This window comes from Elgaria multicarinata, chromosome 1 (assembly GCF_023053635.1).
Source record: "Elgaria multicarinata webbii isolate HBS135686 ecotype San Diego chromosome 1, rElgMul1.1.pri, whole genome shotgun sequence".
Classification (NCBI taxonomy): domain Eukaryota; kingdom Metazoa; phylum Chordata; class Lepidosauria; order Squamata; family Anguidae; genus Elgaria; species Elgaria multicarinata.
Genome location: NC_086171.1, coordinates 85776449 through 85785516, shown reverse-complemented (window position 1 = coordinate 85785516; position 9068 = coordinate 85776449). Strand labels below are relative to the sequence as shown.

At 43.3% G+C, this 9068-nt stretch overlaps 1 non-coding gene across 1 annotated transcript; it reads left to right on the top strand.

Annotated features, from left to right (window-relative positions):
- Positions 1–5668: 5668 nt before the first annotated feature.
- LOC134413474 (U6 spliceosomal RNA) lies at positions 5669–5774 on the top strand. Its single transcript, XR_010026485.1, has one exon. It is a non-coding gene; the product is annotated as a U6 spliceosomal RNA (small nuclear RNA).
- Positions 5775–9068: the final 3294 nt, after the last annotated feature.

Below are 9068 nucleotides of genomic sequence, written 5' to 3'. Positions count from 1 at the left end.
GCTTGTTTCAGATTGTGGGGAACCTGCAAAATGGCTGCCAGAGGCACAGTCACAAGAAAGCAATGCAACAGTGGAACAGAAGTTCTTTCTACACTAGTCCATTCCCTTAAAACTCGGTGGTTGGAAGTAAAGCCCTGGTAAAGTCATTTGCTTGTTGGAAGCTAGAACAGTCAGGCTACAGCTAGACCTAAGGTTTATCCCGGGATCATCCCGGGTTCATCCCTGCCTGAGCATGGGATCCCCTGTGTGCCACCTCGATGAACAGGTTTGACCCCTGGACGATCCAGGGATAAACCTTAGGTCTAGCTATGGCCTCAGTCACAAAACTGCCTGCACTGCTCTCTCTCCCCACTTCCCTCTGCCTGGCATGTCCTCTTATGAATAGCTTGCCTGTGAGAGGTTCAAATTTGTATCCATTTTGGTTTTATACATCACTGAAACTAACTGTCCTTGAAAGTGAGGCTTTGGGAATAGCTTGCTTCCTTTTGGACCATTTTACACCACAGGTTGTCCAATTGCCTCTAAAGTTGACTACTTTGGTTCAGATTTCAGGCTTCACCCGAAGTGGATGCACACCCCTAGGCAAAGGTCCTAGATCCAATCAGTGAAAATTCCCCAGGAATGGGAAGTGCATGGTATGCACCTGTTCATCTCCAAAATAATAATAATAATAATAATAATAATAATAATAATAATAATAATTATAATTATTATTTCTTACCTGCCTCTCCCTTTGGATAGAGGCAGGGAACAACATTAGTTCAACAATACAATATAAATCAAATGCATATAATTAATTAAAAGAGCATATAAAACCAATATAATATCAAAATAACAATCAAGGCATCTTAAAATTGTCACTAGTTTTCATCAATAGTGAAACTTGCAGTTCATTCAGAATGTCTGCCCCAGCATAACATCTGAGCAATTTTGAGTGAAGTCAAAACATATTTGATAATTTTAGTTACATTTCTTAAAGGGCTTCATACATCCCTACCCAGCTCTATTATGAAGATGTGGATGTCTCAAGGTACCTATAACATTTCCACCAGACAGTCACCATATAAGTAACATACTTATCCCAAATCACACTATGTTTTTAGTTGAGCCTCCCACAACAAGGACACTGTACCAAAGTAAGAGAAATCCCTGATTATTATTATTATTATTATTGTTGTTGTTGTTGTTGTTGTTGTTGTTGTATTCTTTTGTTCTAGTACATAAGTCACATAATAAGTCATACATTTACAATCCATTACAGTTTCAATTTCCACCTGGGTTTAATATTGATATCCATTAATTTGGATAATACACTTTTTTTCATTATTCTCCACTCTTAAAACCTGGATCACCTGTTTGCAGACTGCATTTTCTTTCAAACAGGTTCAGAAGCGAACCTCCTTTCCTTAGTCCTGTGCTCTCCATATCTCTGTTTATGCTGACAGAGGCATTCTCCCATGTCCTGCTTCATTTACATATTCAATAAATTTCCTCCAAACCCCTTCAAACTTGTCACCATCTAATTGTCCTCAAGCAACTTTTGAGTCAATTTCTGTCAAACACTCTGATACCAGTTTTTGATATTAAGCCCTTTACCGTCTTTCCAGTGCTTGCCTATCAACCATCTTGTCGCTAACAATAGATGACTCACAAATTCTTTATTTAAGAGGTTGGTATCTAAACCTATATATAAACTTAGCCAGGCCAGGTGAGGGGGTGGATGGACCCACTATCCTGTTATAGAACTCATCTCTTGAAAGACTAATATCCAGAAATTATATACCCTACGGCAGGTCCACCACATATGTCTGAGCACCCACACCCCTGGGATGTCCCTGGGGTTATCATTAATAATCTCCTTGGTGTGAGATACCATCTGTGGATCAGTTTTAACATTAATTCCCTATTTTTAATTCAAACTGTTTTAAATGGACACTTGTCCCACAATGCATTCCATTTTTTCCCCTCTGTATGGATTCCAAGGTCCATTTTCCAGACTGTCCAGAGTGGGTCACTTATGCCTGTTTCCTGAGCTACTATCCACTTACATAAATTAGTTATTAAGCCCTTTGTTGCTCCTGTATATCTCACCACCTCCTGTTCAAACATGAACAAATTCCTAGTAGACGCAGTTTGAATTACTGGCTGGGAGAGAAAGGAGCACACTTGTGTGATTTTTAACCACTGTGCCCTTTCCTGGCCCAATTTTTCTTTCAATTGTTCCTGACTGATCAATCACCCATTTTTAAAGAAATCCATGAGGCGGTAAAATCCTTTGGATTTCCACTTGGCCTTTTCCACTGATGTCAATCTGCCTTTGAAAGACGGATGGAGAACAATCGGAATTAACAGTGAGAACCCTGGGGTTAATATTTCCATTCTCAATTTCTGTACTTCCAGTGTGGTCAGTGTGAATGGATTCTGTACCTGCTCTAATAATCAAGAATTATGTTTCCAGAGTGGCCAGGTGCTAATTGGAACTCCCTCACCCTTTGTCCCTTCCATCTTGACTCACTGTTTAGAGACATCTTCTTCCATCAAGGGAATAATATGTTTGAGTTTATTAGCCTCATAGCAATATGTCAGATTTGGGATTCCCCACCCACCCTTCTAATATTGCTTATATAAAAGTGATTTGCATATCCTGGGAATTTTTGTGCCAAATACAAATTGTCTCTGCCAATGTTGTAATTGACTTTTTGGTATCCCCACTGGCAATGTTTGAAATGCCTGATGTAAGAGAAGAACATCTTTCTAGTTAATCAGTACAGCCCACATTGCTTGGCTAAGCAACATGTGACCCACAGGCTGCATGCCCCCCTTCTGTGTGGTCCCTGCTGCCCCATAGCTGCTGAATTTGCAGTGGTAGCGGCAACAAAAAGAATTGCTGGCTTACCATCCTAAGTCAGTGGATGCATTGCAGTGGTAGCAACAGAGAAAGAAAGGAAGCCCTATTTCGCTTTATTTTAAATCTACTAAATTTTGCTACCACTTTCCCCCCTTTTCTGCTGCTACATTGTCACTAGCAAATTCAGCAGTAAGCACGGGTATGCCCCCCCAGTGGATTCTGGGGTGGCAAAATGGGGTCCAGACTTCTGAAAATTGTCCATCCCTGCTGTAGAGGGAGGCAGCTGAACACTCCATCTATATGCCTACTTCTAGGGAAGTTTGGCCACCATAATATCCAGTAGGGTCAAGTGGAACTACCATATTTTGCTCCATGAAGTCTCCACCCAAGCTCCAAAGCGGATCATGGAAAGCATTATATCGTGTGTGTGTGTTTTAACCTCCCACCACATCACAATCATTCAGTTCAAAATGCAGCATGTATTCTGCTTCACCATCTCATGAGGAAAGGTCTCTAATCCTGATAAGGCTGAGCAAAAGCATTTCCTTCTCACGAGACTGGAGTCCTTCATGAGGTGAAGTATTCTGTACTGACTTCAACTGAGTTGGCTCTGGAATACCCCAAATTTCTCCCCATAAATCATCTGAAGGAGAACCTTGGTAGCAAAAACTCTTAGACCTGGCAACACAAGACTACCACCCTTTACTCTGGCAAATTTCAACATTGACTGTGTTGAACCTTGGGCTTTTAGTTTCCTAGCATCCCAATGGCTATTCCATGAACTGTTGTGCACAAAACAGATCCCCAGATAGTTGAATCTATTAGACTGTTCCAGGAGATGATAGTCTAAGAACGAATTACACCCTTACCAAATACCATAACTTTGGTCTTAGCATAATTCACACTCCACTGTTCTTATGGCATATTTCCCCAAATAAATTTTGAAGTCTCCTCATGCTTATTTGGGTTTGGGATAGAAGGACCATATCATCAGCATACAACAATGTGTTCAGTTTCCACGAACCAATAGCTACTGGGAAATTAGATTTGTCAGCTACTTGTTCAATGATGTCATTCACATAGATATTAAACAGCAAAGGAGCTAATAAACAGCCTTGTCTTACACCTCTGGTTGAGCCAATTTCCCCTGACAGCGGGACTTCCCTGCCTACTCTCACTTGGAGCTCGGTATCTGTGTACAAATTCTTGATTAACATCACCAGGCGCCTACCCATCCCAAATCTCCATAGTTTACTCCATAGGATCTCCCTATTTATCCCATCAAAGGCAACAGTCAGATCAACAAAAGCAGCATATAGATATTTCCTCGGGGCGCCTGCATATTTTCTCTCTCTCAGATGCTTTAGAACAGAGCATTGATCTATAGTTGACTTCCCGTATCGGAAGCCTGCTTGTTCCTCACCAATAATGTTGTTGTCCAACTTTATCCAAATGATACTGTGTGTACAATTTGGAAGAAACATCCAAAACACTGATTGGACGATAGTTGTCTGGGAGAGATTTATCCCCTTTCTCAAAGATTGGAACGACTATGCTTTGCTCCCATCCCTTAGGTATTTTACCTGAGGAGTTAACATATGTGAAGAGTTTCACTTGTACAGGAGCCCACCAATTTAAATTGTCCAGAAACATCTCTAGGGGGAACATATCTTCCCCAGGGACTTTCTGTCTAATATTAAGCTAATATTAAGCTAATATTAAGCTCATCATTTCAGAGGTTGTTACTAGGAGCCATATAGGTGTATCCTTAATGTCAGGAAATCCAGTATCCGCCCAGCCCAAAGGCTTGGGAGGAGGCCGGCTGTTGCGAGGGGGAGGAGCAGAATGAAGGCACCTGCTGTGGCGCGAAACACAGACCATGTGGTGTAGGGCGGGGCTGTGCCTATAAAAGGCAGCCTGCCCGAGGCATCGGCCTCTTTCGATTTCGGCTCCCTCCCACCCACCCTTCTAGTATGGGATTAGCCAGTTTCTCCCTTTGGAGTGGGGGCTGAGTAGGATTTTTTTCCATTTTGATGGTTTTACCTACTTCATACTGGACGTCTTACATGAGAGGGTAAGTAATTAGGTTGATTTGTGGCAGGGATATGTGCGGGAATTAGGGACGGTGAGCACTCTGGCACCTTTATGGTGATTGGCATAACTGGACGGCCTGCTCCTCGGGAGCTATGCAGCTCCAGTGCCAGGATATGGTATGCCTTTGGAGACCATCCTGTCTTCACCTACTCGCTGTCCCTTATGGCAGTGGGCAGGGGTGTTGTAGGGCGGTCTCCCCACGCTTACAAAGTGTCACATAAGGAAGGAGCCGGAATTCCCGACTCCTTGCTTTGGAGAGTGGCTCGCCCATAAGCCAGGCAAGTGGCGTGAGTTAAGGACTTAATTCCCGCACTTTCACATGCAGATCCAGGGAGGGATGAATCTATCCAATTATTAATAAAGAGGCCCTAGTTTAACCCAAGCGCTTGTGTCTGTGTCTTTATTCTATGCTTCCGTTTCCTCTCACAAACAGAATGGGTGCAAGTGTTCTTATTATCAGGCCTGGGTCAAATCAAAGTTAAACATGTGTTTAAAGTGAGCGTTCCAAGTCTTTGACAGAATGTGAGTATCTAGGCCATGTTTTGCTTCCTTTAGCTTGTCAGACACAAAGTCCCAAAACTTCTTGGAGTCTTTACAGACTGTGGCACATTCAATCTCTCCCCACATTTGGTGCACATATCAAACTATTTGGTTCGATCCAAATTTCGAAGACGCAAAATCCTTCTTGTTTCCCCACTTGGAATAAAGCTGAACTATTTAGTATATGTGCTTGCTTCGACAGCACATATACGAAAATTGGAACGATACAGAGAAGATTAGCATGGCCTTGTGCAAGGATGACGCGCAAATTCGTGAAGCGTTCCATTCTTTCCACTGTTTTAATTCTGTTTTTTAATCTTATATCAACGTCTGCTGTGTGGTTTTATCCTGGTTGTGCTTTTTATACTGTATTTTGTATTTGTGTTTTTAGATTGTTGGTTGTTTTATTATGTTCTTCATGGTTTAAATTTTTGTGAACTGCCCAGAGAGCTTCAGCTATTGGGCGGTATAAAAATGTAAAAATAATGATAAATAGTTTTGTCTTTCTTAATAAATAGTTTCCATTACACAGGTGCTGATCTAGCTGAATTGAATGCACATCCTCCTGGCATTAGATTTGGGAGGTACTGCTGTGTTGTTCCCAAAAGACTGGACTATAAATCAAAAAAGTCTCTAATTCAAATCTTGTCTCTATCATGGGCCCACTAGGCAGCTGTTTTAGGCAAGACCCCCATTTCTCTGCTCAGCCTGTCATCTACAATGTGGTTCTAGCACTACTGAGACTGACTTGGGCTACAGCTAGACCTAAGGTTTATCCTGGGATCATCCAGGGTTCGACCCTTCCTGAGCCCTGGATCCCCTGTGTGTCACCTAGATGAATAGGTTTGACCCCTGGACGATCCAGGGATAAACCTTAGGTCTAGCTATGGCCTTACATTCATATATTACTTTTCTCAGCAAAATGCATATAAGCAACAAATAAAAAAACATCAGGCCCTCACCTGAAACAATAATAGGCTGACCATATGGAAAGGAGCTCTTGTATCTTTAAAAGTTGCATAGAAAAGGGAATTTCAGCAGGTGTCATTTGTATATATGGAGAACCTGGTGAAATTCACTCTTCATCACAACATTTAAAGCTGCAGGAGCTATACTAGAGTGACCAGATTTAAAAGAGGGCAGGGCACCTGCAGCTTTAACTGTTGTGATGAAGAGAAAATTTCATCAGGTTCCCCATATATACAAATGACACCTGCTGAAATTTCCTTTTCAGTACAACTCTTAAAGATACAGGAGCCCTGTCCTCCTTTTCATATGGTCACTCTAAACAATAATAATAGCAACAAGATAAATAAATGCATAATGTATTGGCTGCCTTTCTATAGAAAGAGCCACACGCCACCCTTAAGGCAGCTCTTAATAAGATATGCAAAAATGCAATGACCCAGCCAAGAAAAGTGACAATTTAAAAACATGTGTGCCTTCCACAATTGCCACAAGGCACGTGGCTTTTGTAAAACTTTCATAAGAAGTAACTCATAGTTAACACAAGGTCAAATCTATCTTGAACATTTTGTTCAACAGAAGGCCTAGGATCAAAAGCAAAAAGTCTGTCAGTTTTATTGCCCCATTTTAAATGTACTGTAAATGATTTACGGAGAGGGCTTGTAGCCTCCCTTCCTTCATCTGCAGTTCCTTTCAGCTCACCATAAAATGTTCTTTTTACGTCCACTTTTTCTGCAAGGTTCCTATGGCAACTCCCAAGAAATACATCTTGCTAACCTTCAACAAAAAAACAACATGGTTTAACTGATAAAATAACCCCATCATCCATGAAAATCATCTGTTTTGCCTTTACCTGTCTGATGTGAAGAAGACCTGCAGTGGCTGAAGAGTAATATTTCTGCAACTTGCCATAATCAATGTTGTTTTGGTGAATTCTAGGGTGAAACGCAAGCGATGTTTCTATGTAGTTAAAATGACATTGGCCCAATTAATAGATCTTTGTGGATAGGAGCCACTTGCATCCAAGTTGTATGTAAGAAACATCTACATCCCAAAACGTAGGAATGCTTTGCCATGGCTGATAATGTTAATCATATGCTGTGGGGGAAGGAGGGCATGGATTTGTGAATTTAGTCAACTCAAACAGCAACGACAGCACCTGATGACGCTCCTGAGGGCATTGTCGGCATGGGGATGGGGGGGGGGCAGAGAGAAGGCTGCTCTCATAGGCCCTGGGATCAGCCTTCTTTTCTGTATAATGGCTCTGGGAATGTATGTCCAACATACATACATACATACATACTGTCATTCCCAGGGCCATTTGCAACCCCATTTTGAAAGTGTGCAGCAGCAAAGCCCATCTTGGCTTTTAGCACGTAAAAGGAAGTGGGGGAAAGAAAGTTAGCAACTTCCAACTACCTCATATCTATCTATCTCTCTAGCTATCTATCTATATCGCTTAGGTAGGTTACCGTTTTGCCATGCCCACTTTGCCTTCAGGAATTCTAGAATGGCTTCAGCTGATACAGGTTGCTAAGCAACAGTAACAACGTGTAATGTCAGCTGATACAGGTTGCTAAGCCCCTCGCCCGAGTCCTCCGGGCTTTCCAAGGTAATCCTAACCCCCTTTCTGCCTCTTTGCTCCCCCCCCCCACAAAAGGGGCAGCGTCACGGTCCGGAGCAAGAGCGAGGCACGGCCGGGGCCCTTGGTGGCTGGGTGAGAGGCCGCTCGCCTGCTGCAAGCCGAGGCCCCAGCCAAATCTCATGCAAGCTGGGCGGATGGCCCAAGGCCGACAGGAACCCCGGGGAGAGGAGGACACCTGCTCCCCCTCCCCCCACCTCCCTGCCCTCCAGGTTTGCCAGACGGCGCTGTATCGGCAGCCTCCAAGCAGCCTGCGCCCCTGCGATGATATTTAATTAATAAACTTTAAGAGATGCTACAATGGCGTATGTTACTCTGGGTACAGCTAGTATTACTGTAAGGTGCTTGGGTGTGTGTGTCTCCTGCATCTTGCCAAGTGCCCCGGCTATTCCTCCAAATTTCCTTTCTCCCTTCTGCCGATCCCTCTGATTTGCCGAAAAGAATACTTTCCCCTGCCACACCAGAACTGGGCAACCGCAGTTTGAATCATCCCTGGAGCTTATCTGAGCCTCTCCCTGAATTTCCCCCTGTCACTGCCACTGCTGTGGGCTGATGCATTGAACAGTTTGCCTCCTGAGTGTGGCCACCAAAGCATTGTCTAGCCATTGCTCTGGAAGAGAGCACCCGAGCATCCACTTGGTGCTCCGTAAGGCATGCTCTGTGGTCTATGAGCAGAGTTCTCAGCAAAATTCAGAGAAACAGTAATGGCGTGCAACAGAGAGAGAGAGAGAGAGAGAGAGAGAGAGATTGGAGAGAGGCAGAGACAGACTTCAAAGCAATGGAGGCTTGCAGATTGGGAAAGAGTTGGAGTTGGGAATTTCAAAGGCAATCAGGCTGGCTGCCATGTTGGAGTGGGGGAGCATGATGGATTCTTGTGTGCTTCTAGGTGTATTGGTTGCGTGTGTGTGTGTGTGTGTGTGTGTGTGTGTGTGTGTGTGTGTGAGAGAGAGAGAGAGAGAGAGAGAGAGAGAGAGAGAG